The 13,407-nt window shown below is 43.9% G+C and overlaps 2 non-coding genes across 2 annotated transcripts; both read left to right on the top strand.

The window, feature by feature from the left end:
- The first annotated feature begins 968 nt into the window (after positions 1 to 968).
- Positions 969 to 1,041, top strand: trnak-cuu (transfer RNA lysine (anticodon CUU)). Its single transcript has one exon. It is a non-coding gene; the product is annotated as a tRNA-Lys (tRNA).
- Positions 1,042 to 6,963: 5,922 nt separating this feature from the next.
- Positions 6,964 to 7,035, top strand: trnaa-cgc (transfer RNA alanine (anticodon CGC)). Its single transcript has one exon. It is a non-coding gene; the product is annotated as a tRNA-Ala (tRNA).
- Positions 7,036 to 13,407: the final 6,372 nt, after the last annotated feature.

The raw sequence follows: 13,407 nt of genomic DNA, 5'->3' as shown, positions 1-13,407 counted from the left end.
ACCTTTGATCTCAGAGTTCTGTTTTTAATCTTAGAATTCTTTCTTTGATCTCTCCTTGATTTCTCAATGATTTCTTTGTGGACTCCAATTGTCTTTGATCTCTCAGTGAGACAAAGACAGAGCAGCTCCAACCTCAGCCTCCAGGAGGCCCTGATCCTCTAGTGGTCAGTCCTCTGTGTTGTGGCTGCAGCAACCCTGGTTTGAATCAGGGTCCCAGCAGCAACATTCCTACTGACTAGTGTTTGTTGTTCAACTGGACAGTTGGTCTGGTGAAGCTCTCTCAGACACTCCTTTCTTCATCCTCCCTTCAGGCTCAGCAGCATCAGAGTCAATGTGTCTGACTCGGACCAGAACCCTCAACCTGGAGGCTGTGGTGCAATGAGAACACATCTGACAACCAATCAGAGGAGGGTCTGTTTGACCCCTGAAAACTCCATTAAAGCCTGAGAGGAACTTGTTCTTCATCTCCAAATTCCCTCCCTGCACGTTGTCTCTCCAGAAATCATTCCAGTCCAAGTTGAACCTTAGACTAAAAGCTCCCAGTAGGTGATGCAGGCTCCACCTCACTCCTGGTTCTGGAACCTCACCAGTTCTTGCTCTCTCACCACTTGGATCTCATGTTCCTGACATCTCTGAGCTTGTTTCCTATCCACCTGTCTCATGTTGATGAGGTCATCCAGCCTGATGATGTCTAGGTTCTCCTTTGAGTGTTTCCCTCTGGGAGAGTTCTCTCTCTGTAACTTGTGTGTGTGTTTGCTCGTATCCTGTTTCTCCTTGACAGCACTTTAGTGTTTTTACCACTGGTGTCTCATCTGTGGTTCACCTTTTATTTGACTTCTTTGTCAAAGATGAAGGTGTTTGTGGTCATTCATCAATCATGTGATGGCTCATGTGACTGTGAGTCTGATGGAGAGCTTGTAGCGTCTCTCACTCTGATCACTTCAGGCTATTGAAGCTACTCAGGTGTAGCCTGACTAGCTCAGTCGGTAGAGCATGAGACTCTTAATCTCAGGGTCGTGGGTTCAAGCCCCACGTTGGGCGTTCATCTTGAACATCCCTGCTTGTTCTCTCACTTTCTGCAGCTGTGATTGGGAATTGTAAGAAAAATCACTGAATGAACAACACAAACACAGACTGTGTCTGAAGTTCCACACCTGCACCCGACTCAGAATGAAAAACCAGTTTGGAATCAATTGTATCCACTGTCAATCCTGATTCTGGAGAAATTTCTTCATATGTATTGATGGACGCGAGCCAAGCAGAAATTTCCCACAATGCCATAGTGTTTGGTCAGTGTTGAGCAGGCGTCAGTCTGACAATGATGTCATATTATTGTGTCATCACCTGACCAGACCCAAAAGTAGGCTCAGGTATCAGTTTCTTCTCAATGCTAATGTCTGCTAGCTTAGTCTGCTACTTTGATGGCTCTGCCTGCTCAAAGGTCCAGAACCCTGGATGTGGTGGTTCCTACCTGAACGTAGATTCTGTCAGCTCATGTTGTTAAATCAACTCACCAGGAACACCAGTAGATTTCAATGGACTGACAATGAGTCTCATTGAATGGGTGTCTCATCCAACGAGAAACACTCAGTCTCAGGTTGAAGCTCATCAATGAGGTCTTGTGGATCAGTGGCTTGCATGAATGAATGAGTTGGAAGACTTCTTGGAAATTAAAGAGGATTTAATACAATTAAGAAAACCCTTAAGACAGAGAGATAATTCCAGCAGAGTAATTAAGGCCCATATTGAGTAGCAGGTATGAATTAGCCTGGATTTATCTGAGCTTCAAGTAGACGTCAAAGAGGCAGGTGGAAAGGTGTGTAGGATGAACGATGGTGACCTCCAACCAAATGAAGAGGACTGAGTGGAGGCTGACCAGCTCTACGGAGTCAGGCGGAGTTTGGCAGCGAGACAGGAGTCCAGGCCTGAATCGGTGTGTGGCAGCACAGACAGCTGTGAGCTGTCATGCCTAATTGGCAATTGCACAGCCAACCACCGGAGGCGCCCTCACTCATAAGAGGGGCGATTCCCTCCCTGCCCCATCTCTCTCTCTCTCTCTCTCTCGCTGCTCCTGACGGGTGACGTCATTTCCGCGCCGGATGTTTTGCTTCGGACAGGTAACGCGGCTTGTCTGCTCACCTGCTGCTCTTGGCTCACGTAGCACTGAGCTAATGATTGTGTATTGTGCTGCAGAGCGGCCGATTTGGTAATGAGAGTCCTGCCAAGTGAAATCACTGACATGAATGGATGACTTCAGTCACATGACTGGATGACTTCAGTCACATGACCCAAACAGCGACCATCAGTCTCCCTCCAATCCTGTACTTGGGTAAACAACAAAAACAGAGTAAAAGTCTCTGGCAACATATTTGTTTCCTGTAGGGTTTCTTCATGTATGTGTGGTGTACCTGCTTTCCCAGAGGACTGCCATCTTTGTTCTGTGGGCTGACATGTTTTAGTGTCAGCACAGGTCATAGTGCTGAGACTGAACTCTCATTCTCCTCCAAGTAGTATTTCCACCTCACACTCCTACAGATATTCAAGTGAACAGGGAACACAAATTTATGCTCAACTTCTCCTGTGTATTCATCCACAGTCACTAAACAACAACCAAACCAAACAAAAGGGGTTTGCTAGCATGGCGATCAGCTGTAGTTCACCATCTTATCCAGGTCACATGACTCAGGAGTAGCGTGGCCGTCTGGCAACCAAAGGGTGGCTGGTTTGATCCTCACTTTCTCTAGTGACCATGTCAAAGTGTCCTTGAGTAAGATACTGAACCCCTAAATACTTCTGATGAGTAGGTTGGCTCCTTGCATGGCAGCCTTCAGCATCAGTGTGTGAGTGTGTGAATGAGAGGACATTGTTCAGCTCCTTGAGTGCTGCTGAGGTAGAAAGGCTCTGTACAAACTGAGTCCTTTTACCATTTCTTTCCTGCTTCTAGCAGCGCTGTCGTCACTTCCTGTGACCGTGGGAGGAAAGGGGTCCCCCTTCAGAATCAGTTTTATATCATTATGTTACTTCCTCTTCAACATGCCTTTAGCAGACCAACTCAGAGAACAGCTCAGTAGGTAGTGTGGCTGAGCGGTCTAAGGCGCTGGATTAAGGCTCCAGTCTCTGAGGAGGTGTGGGTTCAAATCCCACCACTGCCATCATGTCCCAGGTCACTGGAGAGGTGTGGCAGGTCTCTCGCAGCCTTTCCTTTCACTTCCACAGGTATCTTCAAACCTGTGACCAAAAGAAGAAGTGGGTCCTGAAAACTCTCCAGCTGGTCCAGAACGCTGCTGCCTGACTAGAACTAGTAGAAGAGACCATGTCTCTCCTGTACTGGCTTCTCTGCATGGCTCCCTGTCACATTCAGAATAGAATTCTAAATTCTCCTTCTACCATCAAAGTCCTCAACAGTCAGGCTCCTTCCTACCTGACAGAGCTCCTAGTCCCCTATTATCCAGCTAGAACCCTTCGCTCCCAGGATGCAGGGTTACTGGTGGTTCCTAGAGTTCTGAAAGTAGAATGGAGCCAGAGGCTTCAGCTATCAGGCTCCCCTCCTGTGGAACCGTCTCCCAGTTTCAGTGCTCACAGTGGTCCTCAGTGAGCTCAGGGAGCTTGTGAGGATAACCAGACACATGAAAAACTAGAGGGAACATTGGCTGGAGCTCAGTGTCTCCTGATGTACATGGCAGGGAAGCTGCTGCTGATGTCATCAAAATGAGCCCTGGAATCACAAGGTTTGCTGTGACGAGAGGCAGTGACATCAAGACATGTTTGGAGCTGTTTATGGTTGATGGTTCTGTTCATGCCACTGTCACTACAAAGAGTCAGCATTGCTGTGACAAACCTCAAAGGAAAAAAAGTCCATGGTGACAAGTGGAAAGACATTGATGAGGGACACCTGGATGCTTCTATTGGTGTTCTTCTTCTTCCTGGAGTGTTCAGATCCTGCAGTGAGGCCACTGATCGTCTCTGGGACGCATCGACAGGCAGAAATATTTTCCGGGCCACAAGGCCACTTCAGAACTTTCAACGAACATCAAGAGTCCTCAGATTTGACGACAGAGACACCGGAGCAAGAACTGACAAGCTTGCCCCCATTGGGGATGTCTGGGAAAGATGGGTGCAGCTCCTTGCACCAACATTCAACCCAGGGCCAGAGGTGAGAGTGGATGAACGTCTTGTCCCTTTCTGAGGAAAATGCCCCTTCCAGCAGTCCATGCCCAGTAACCAGGAAGGACGGCAGAGCAGAGTTTGTGTTCTGGCCTGTTCTGCTTTTCATTTAGTGTTTATATTAAAGTTCTGTTGCTAAAAAAAAGACTTTTATGCCAAACCCAAAGGTTCATTTTATCATTTTTTTAATTGAAATTGAGGGTTTACTGACTAAAAAAAGGTCCAGAGGCCCACAACAAAATATTCAAATCAATATTTCCATGGATAAGGAAGCCTACCAAGGAAACCAAGAGATGGAAACAACTTGGATGATAGAAAATTGTTTTTAGTGAATTTTACAGCTGATTGAAGATGTGGGTCAAAACTGACCGTTACCATAGAGATGGGAACAGAAAACTCAAATGGAAGCTCAAAAGGGGACTTAGCTCCAATGGTAGAGTGCTAGCTTAGCATGTGAGAGGTAGAGGGATCCATGCCCTCATTCTCCAGATTACTTCAGCTTGTTCTGTTGATCAGAGGAGCTGCTGGGTGATGAATGCTGATGTTTGTCCACTGCTGTGATAAAGTGTCCCCTGTTACTGAGATGTGGATGAACACCTGCTCAGGTCAAAGCTGCAATCAAACCAGGGACTCTGAACCTCCCACACAGTGAAGGAGTTTGTCCTGCAGGTTGATGGACGCTTATTAAGTTCTATCTTTGATCAAATATAAGAAATGTAAAATAATTCAACATTGATTGCATTTCCCTCCTTTCTTTGGTGCCCTCAGACTTTCTGAGAACTGTAGGAGGAACTGCTCTCTGTTCTGTGTTTCTTCTGCTCAGTGGAGGAAGGAACGAAGGACCGGAGCTCTAAGATTTTCAGTTCCTACATCAGTGAACAGACTTTCTGTGCTGCAAGGAACCAAAGCTACTAAGGAGGATTACAGTTTGTCCTTGCAGGAGTCAGTGACTTAATAGAGTCTAACAAAGGGTTGGACCTGAATGAGACAGTCACCCTTCAACATGGGGCCATGGCAGAGTGAACCAAGAACACTACAATGGGGGTGAGAGTGGAGCCATGATGGATTCACAGTTCATCACCTCCACCATCATGTGGACCACCTGATCACCTCTCCCTCAACCTCTAAATAACTCATTCCCTGACCGGGAATCGAACGCGGGCTGCGGCGGTGAAAGCGCCGAATCCTAGCCACTAGACCACCAGGGACCACACTGAGCTCTCCAACAACAGAGACTATAGACAATGACTCAAGAACACAGGACTCTGTGGTCTCAGCTTGAGATGCAGAGGGTCCACCAAGACCACCAGACACCTCAGCCTCCTAAAGACAGTCCACCCCCAGGATCCTGCCCCCCTCTGCTCCAACTCAGCCCTCCATTCATAACTGACTTTGTCTCAGTCTCTTCACAATGCCAGTCACTGAAACACTGACAATGTGATGGGGGCTTCCTGTCTTTATTACATTTTCTTCAAAGGATCCCGTGTGTCTTCTTTCTCTCTGTCTGTACTGGAGTGTGGTACCAGGCCCAGCTTGAACGGGTGACTGTGTCTGAGTGGGTCGAGGCTGGGCTGCAGGTATTGGGAGGTTTGAACCCATCTGTGAGGCTCCAGGTGGAGCGATCACCTGTGAGGGTCCAGGGACAGCAGGAAGCTGCACAGATGGTAAAGACATGGAGGGGAGACAGGTGGTGCTGGAGCAGTGACAGGAAGTGTCTGGCATTTTGGTTCATCAGATGACGTGAGGTTGTGGTTTTGCCTCCAGCCTCACCTCCTCATCAGTGTTCAAAAGGTTCAAAGGTGAAAAAATGGGATTCAACCAAACAGCTGGAATGAAGAGTTGGTAACACTTGCAGAGCTGCAGGGAGCTGGACAGGTCTCACCGTGGGGGGATTTGTCCCACAGATCCTGCTGAAGTGGCTCCTCCTCCTGAGACCTGCAATGCTGGCTGGACCTTTGGAAAAAGAACACAACAAATCTTCATAAACATTTACTTCAGCAGGAACACACAAGAAGGTGGGACTGGTTCCTTTTTCATGTTCACTATTTTGTCGTCTTGGTTCATGTTTTGGTTGTCAAAGTTAATTCTGAATATTTGTGGAAAGTTCGCCTGCCTGTACTTGTACCAGTACTTCCTTTAGTAACAAATTAAAAAGCTCAAGCTAAACTTCAGTCAGGACAACCATTCTTTCTCATTCTTCGACCTCTGTTTTATGTCCATGACCATCCTGTCTGTCACCTTTGGTGATGGAGACATCAGTTGATGACATCAGCAACGGTCCTCAACCCAACTGCCTCTGCCAGAAGTGAGCTGTCATCTGTCTCAGGGGACACAGTCGGGTGGACCGGGGCAGATGAGGGCCTGCTGCTTCCTTGAAATATTTCTAAATATTTCAGTTGCAACTGTATAGTGATGGTGGGTCAGTTTAGAGCTGTCAATCAATGTTAATAATTGATCTTAGCATCTGGAGATTATTTTAGGAACACAAATACTTTTACTTCATTCTGAGGATGTGCAGACGTTCAATATAATTCTCATTTCCTGGTCAAAGACTCCTGCTAGTCAGAGAGGATCTGGGCTGGATTGGAAAGCTTCTGAGAGGGAAACCTTCACTCTGGACTGGACTGAGAACGGAGCAGCCTCAGCTTCCTGGAGCCTGACTTGCCTCTGTGGTCTAAGGTTGTGTGGGCTGACATCACAGTGAAACTCCTGAGATCACAGAGCCTTTGAGATCACAGGCTGACTTCCTTTTTATCCCTAAAATTTGTGTTTCATCAGTTAAACAGTGACTCTACCAGAGGGGATGTAGCTCAGTGGTAGAGCGCATGCTTCGCATGTATGAGGCCCTGGGTTCAATCCCCGGCATCTCCAGCTGGTCCTTTGGAGCCTTCATCTTATCAGCTCAAGTGATCCTTAAATGTGACAACAGTTGATAAAAAACTAGCAGAAGAGAAACCAGTCTGTTGCATATCAAAGTATCTGTAGCTGCGTCAGTGTGACTGTGAGCCTTCATAGCCAGCATGAAGGAGCTGGTTTTATCTTTGCTGGGGAAATCCCACACACAGCTGCTCTCAGTTCCAAATGTGTGTGTCCTCACTCCTCCGTCCTCCTGCTGCCCTCAGAATACAGACACAATTCAACCTGACAAGTTTGGAGCATAGAAGTGCTCCTGAAGAGATGTGTGTCAGCCCACAGCTGGCTGTTCTTACCTGGAACCTCAAGATGAAACTGCTTCCACAGATTGGAAATGAATCTGATGTTGACTTTTGGACAAATCACCTGTTCATCAGTTCATCATCACTTCCATCCATTTCTACTGCTTATCTTGTTATAGAAAGGAGTCTATCTGCTGTGTGACGGAGGCAGTTACTGTGAGCTGCTGCATGTCTCAGTGTGTGTGTGTGTGTGTGTGTGTGTGTGTGTGTGTGTGTGTGTGTGTGTGTCAGTGACGTGCGGTCAGGGGAGGCAAGTGAGGCCGTGCCTCGCCCGTCATCATGGAAAGAAAAAATGTAAATTGAAAAAAATAAAAGCAATTATTGTATTTATCCTTTGATTTGTACGATAAAGTTATTTTGCTTTTAACTCAACCAGTTTTAAGTTATTTTTTATTCAAAATCACAGATTTTTCATATTTATCGTTTAAATACTGAGAAGAGTGAGGCACCAGGCAGCTGAGCCTCACCAGGCATTGCTCAATGACTCGGCTAACTGTGCTGCGCGCTACGCAGGGAGCCCGTATTGCTGTCTCTTTCTATGGCGCTATTAAAATGTTCAAATACTTCTGCAAAACAAACTACATTTCTATAGTTTAGCTGGTGAATATCATGTAGAGTGTTTTTGTATACACTGAGTGTAACGTGTTTCTTGTGCTGAGCGATCATAAAACGGCTGCGAAAAGGTGCTGGGTGAGGCACGCAGTTCTCCTGCCTCATGGAGGAGGCGCTAGTGAGCCCAGGGATTCTGCTTGCGCCTCCTCCGGTCCACTGCAGAAGAAGAAGTGACAGCGAACTACAATTTACTGTTAGGAAAGTCAAGTGCAGTCATTCAGTTATTGTTTTTCTCCTGAGTGGCCGTAATGTCACAATGGAGGATTACATTTCTAAGCTAAAACAATTTTCTAAACTGGATTTTCAGTGGAAGCAGGAGGTTCATGCTAAAGTATCCAGAGCGCTGAAGAAGCTGTGGCAGACAGAAGCCAAAACATGGAGAACATTTTTTGACTGTTTTTTATTATTAAATGCAGGGTTTTTTTCATATGTTGACAGATCTGATTGTGATGGAGTCGGTGCCTCACCAGCCATGAACCTCACCACACGTCACTGTCTTCCAGTGAACGTCCAATTGTCCTCTGAAATAAGAGATGAATCTTTCCCTGCTGAGACTCCTGATCTCTGACTGTCACTAGCATGTGCTAGCAGAATACAGCACTCCTTCTTCATGATCTGTCTTTGTCTCTGACCAGCTCTCCTGCTCTCTTTCCTCCTACCAGTCAAAGCAGACATCTGCACCTACTGATCTTGGATCTGCTGCCCGTTCCTGCCTGGTAAAAGAAGGAACCAGCACCTGGTTCTCCAGGCTGAAGGAACTCCAGGACGTTGGCCAGCCGTGTCAGTTGGAACCTTATTTGTCCTAATAGAGAAAAAATAAGTCTGATTGTTGATGAAAGATGTCATCATGGCTTTGAAACTGTGGTTGGGGACCAGCCAACATGAGCACATTCATGGAAGAATAGCAGTAAAAACAGGAAGTGTCAGTTAGCAAGTACTCACCAGTCTGTCACTATCATACTTGATTCTAGTGGAACAAAATGGCTGCTGCTGACTGTGCTGCCTGGTGGAGGATCACTCTTCACCATCCTCTCAGGCCTTGATGGAACCAAAAAGGCCAGTTCCTGGAGAAGATCCTCTAGGGGTCCAGGTTAAAGCGGCGCCCCAGCTGGCACCAGGCGCTGACCCAGGTCCTGCATGGGAGATACTGTCAGTTCTGTTCTGCCCTGCTCACAACCACAGGCTGGTGTTGAGGCCTGCAGCAACCAGGGCCCCAGTCACCAAGAGTATAAAGGCTGGTCATTGTGGCAGTGGGAGGAGTCAAAATGAAGACAGACCAATGTGAGCAGGACGTTCCTGGAGAAGTCAGAAGAACTTGACCATGTTTCCTACAGTACCCAGGAGGCCTGGTAGTTGTTGAAGGAAGCTCCAAAAGCAAAGAGCAGACAGCAGGACATCAAAAGAAAAGATCCAGACATAATCCTCCTCTGAGTCCACAGACCTGAGCACCGCTGCTCTGACTACCACGTTACCTCCTGGTTATCAGGGTGAAGTCAATAAAATAATTAATAATAATAATAAAAGAAATAAATAATACTAAATCAAGGGCAGTTTAATAAATGGTAGAGCAGAGGAAGAGAGGTGGGCCCAGAACCCAGAGGTTGATGGATCAAAACCATCCTCATGTTGACCTTCATGCAGGGTTGGATGACCTTCACCAGTTGGAGATATTTAGTTCGTGTGTGAGGGTTGCCTTGATTTCATGTTTTTGATGGTGTTCTTTTCTTTTCTTTGACAGGTGTTGAGGGCCCAGAGCGGCAGCGGTCCCCCTGGTGGTGGTTCCTTATTCATGATTATTTTTTGGTTTGCTGTGTCACGGGTGCAGTGTAGTATTCTTTTTTGGATTCCTCCCCTTTTCGTGACCGCTGTCGTGGTAAGCCCCAGCCCTGTCCCCTTTTCCTTTCGGTAATTCCTCTTGCACTCCTTATTATATCCATTGGTATTCATTTAGTCTGTTGCTCATTTTAAACTATTTTTCTAATAAAAGTATTTTTATAATTGGGAATCACTGTACTGTCCTGTTGTGTCTCTCGAACTGTGTGCCTTTGTTCAAATGGAAGCCTGGTCATTTTGAAATTTTGTTTATGTACTGGGGTGAAAGCCCTCAGGTGGCGTTGTTGGCAACTGTTCTCCACCGCTCGCCTTGCCACACTACGAACCTCAAAATAATGATACAGTGATGTTGTAAGAATTGCTAATAAACTCAGTGATGCTTACAATAATGTAGTAAGCGCTTCGAACAACCTCAAAGTGATGCTGACAGTCATGTAGTCAGAGTTGCTACGAACCTCAAAATAATGCGACAGTGATGTCAGAAGAATTGCTAATGATCTCAAAATGATGCGACAGTAATGGATTAAAAATTGCTAATGTACTCAAAATGATGCAAAAAGTAATGGAGTGAAAGTTTTGAATAACCTCAAAGTGATGCTGACAGTCATGTGGTGAGAGTTGCGAGTAACCTAAAAATGATGCTGACAGTGATGTAGTAAGAGTTGCTAATAACCTCAAAATAATGCTAAAATGATGTAGTAAAAATTGCTAATTTCAAAATGATGCGACAGTGATGTCGTAAGAATTGCTAATAAACTCAAAATGATGCTAACAGTAATGTAGTGATAGTTGCTAATGAACTCAAAGTGATGCTGACAGTAATGTAGTAAGAGCTGCTAATAACCTCAAAGTAATACTACAGTGATGTAGGAAGAATTGTTCATGAATTCAAAAATGATGCTGACAGTGATGTCGTAAGAATTGCTAATAATCTCAAAATGATGCGACAGTGATGTAGTGAAAGTTTCGAATAACCTCAAAGTGATGCTGACAGTCATGTAGTAAGAGTTGCTACGAACCTCAAAATAAGGTGACAGTGATGTCGTAGGAATTGCTAATAACCTCAAAATAATGCGAAAGTAATGACGGAAGAATTGCTAATGAACTCAAAATGATGCTAACAGTAATGTCGTGATAGTTGCTAATCAAATCAGTGATGCTGACAGTAATGTAGTAAGAGTTGCTACGAACCTCAAAATAATGCGACAGTGATGTCAGAAGAATTGCTAATGAACTCAAAATGGTGCGACAGTGATGTCGTAAGAATTGCTAATGAACTCAAAATGATGCTAACAGTAATGGAGTGAACATTCCGAATAACCTCAAAGTGATGCTGACCGTCATGTAGTAAGTGTTGCTACAAACCTCAAAATATTGCGACAGTGATGTCGGAAGAATTGCTAATGAACTCAAAATGATGCTAACACTAATGTAGTGATAGTTGCTAATAAACTCAGTGTTGCTAACAGTAATGTAGTAAGAGTTTCGAACAACCTCAAAGTGATGCTGACCGTTGTAGTAAGTGTTTTGAACAACTTCAAAGTGATGCTGACAGTCATGTAGTAAAAGTTGCTAATGAACTCAATTTAATGCTACAGTGATGTCGTAATGCAACAATAATGTAGTAAGAGTTGTTACGAAACTCAAAATAATGTGACAGTGATGTCAGAAGAATTGCTAATGAACTCAAAATGATGCTAACAGTAATGTAGTAAAAGTTGCTACGAACCTCAAAATATTGCGACAGTGATGTCGGAAGAATTGCCAATGAACTCAAAATGATGCGAACAGTAATGTAGTGATATTTGCTAATCAACTCAGTGATGCTTACAGTAATGTAGTAATAGTTGCTACGAACCTTTAAATAATGCGAGTGATGTCAGAAGAATTGCAAATGAACTCAAAATGTTGCTAACAGTAATGTAGTGATAGTTGCTCATAAAGTCAAAATGATGCTGACAGTAATGTAGTAAGAGTTATGACAGTCATGTAGTAATGGTTGCTACGAACCTTAAAATAATGCAACAGTAAAGTAGTAAGAGTTGCTTCTAACCTTAAAATGATGCTCACAGTAATGTAGTGATATTTGCTATAAACTCAGTGATGCTAACAGTAATGTAGTAATGTGTTTCGAACAACCTCAAAGTGATGCTGACAGTCATGTATTAAGAGTTGCGACTAACCTCAATTTAATGCTACAGTGATGTCTATGAATTGCTAATGAACTCAAAATGATGTGACAGTGATGTCGTAAGAATTACTAATGAACACAAAATGATGCTAAAAGTAATGTAGTGATAGTTGCTAATAAACTCAGTGAGGCTTACAGTAATGTAGTAATGTGTTTTGAACAACTTCAAAGTGATGCTGACAGTCTTGTAGTCAGAGTTGCTAATGAACTCAATTTAATGCTACAGTGATGTAGTAAGAATTGCTAATAAACTCAAAATGATGCTAACATTAATGTAGTAAGAGTTGCTACGAACCTCAAAATAATGCAACAATAATGTAGTAAGAGTTGCTACGAACCTCAAAATAATGCGACAGTGATGTCAGAAGAATTGCTAATGATCTATAAATGATGCGACAGTGATTTAGTAAGAATTGCTAATGAACTCAAAATGATGCTAACAGTAATGGAGTGAACGTTTCGAATAACCTCAAAGTGATGCTGAAAGTCATGTAGTAAGAGTTGCTACGAACCTCAAAATAATGCGACACTAATGGAGTAAAAGTTGCTACGAACCTCAAAATATTGCGACAGTGATGTCGGAAGAATTGCTAATGAACTCAAAATGATGCTAACAGTAATGTAGTGATAGTTGCTAATTAACTCAGTGATGCTTCCAGTGATTGAGTAAGTGTTTCGAACAACCTCAAAGTGATGCTGACAGTAATGTAGTAAGAGTTGCAACGAACCTCAAAATAATGCGACAGTGATGTCGGAAGAACTGCTAATGATCTCAAAATGATGCAAAAGTGATGTAGGAAGAATTGCTATTGAACTCAAAATGATGGTAACAGTAATGGAGTGAAAGTTTCGAATAACCTCAAAGTGATGCTGACAGTCATGTGGTTTGAGTTGCGAGTAAATTAAAAATGATGCTGACAGTGATGTGGTAAGAATTGCTGTTGAACTTAAAACGATGCGAAAAGTAACGTAGTGATAGTTGCTAATGAACTCAAAGTGATGCTGACAGTAATGTAGTAAGTGTTTCGAACAACCTCAAAGTGATTATGACAGTCATGTAGTAAGAGTTGCTTCGAACCTCCGAAGTAATGCGACAGTGATGTCAAAAGACTTGTTAATGATCTCAAAATGATGCGACAGTGATGTTGTAAGAATTGCTATTGAACTCAAAATGATGCTCACAGTAATGGAGTGATAGTTGTAATAAACTCAGTGATGCTTACAGTAATGTAGTATGAGTTTCGAACAACCTCAAAGTGATGCTGACAGTCATTTAGAAAGAGTTGCTAATGAACTCAAAATGATGCTAACAGTAGTGGAGTGAACGTTTCGAATAACCTCAAAGTGATGCTGACAGTCATGTAGTGAGAGTTTTTACGAACCTCAAAATAA

This window comes from Aulostomus chinensis, chromosome 1 (genome assembly GCF_037954235.1).
Source record: "Aulostomus chinensis isolate RoL2024-O1b breed Wild chromosome 1, RoL_Achi_v1.0, whole genome shotgun sequence".
In the NCBI taxonomy this organism is placed as follows: domain Eukaryota; kingdom Metazoa; phylum Chordata; class Actinopteri; order Syngnathiformes; family Aulostomidae; genus Aulostomus; species Aulostomus chinensis.
Note: the sequence above shows the minus strand (reverse complement) of the source record. Positions and strands in the feature narration are given on the sequence as shown.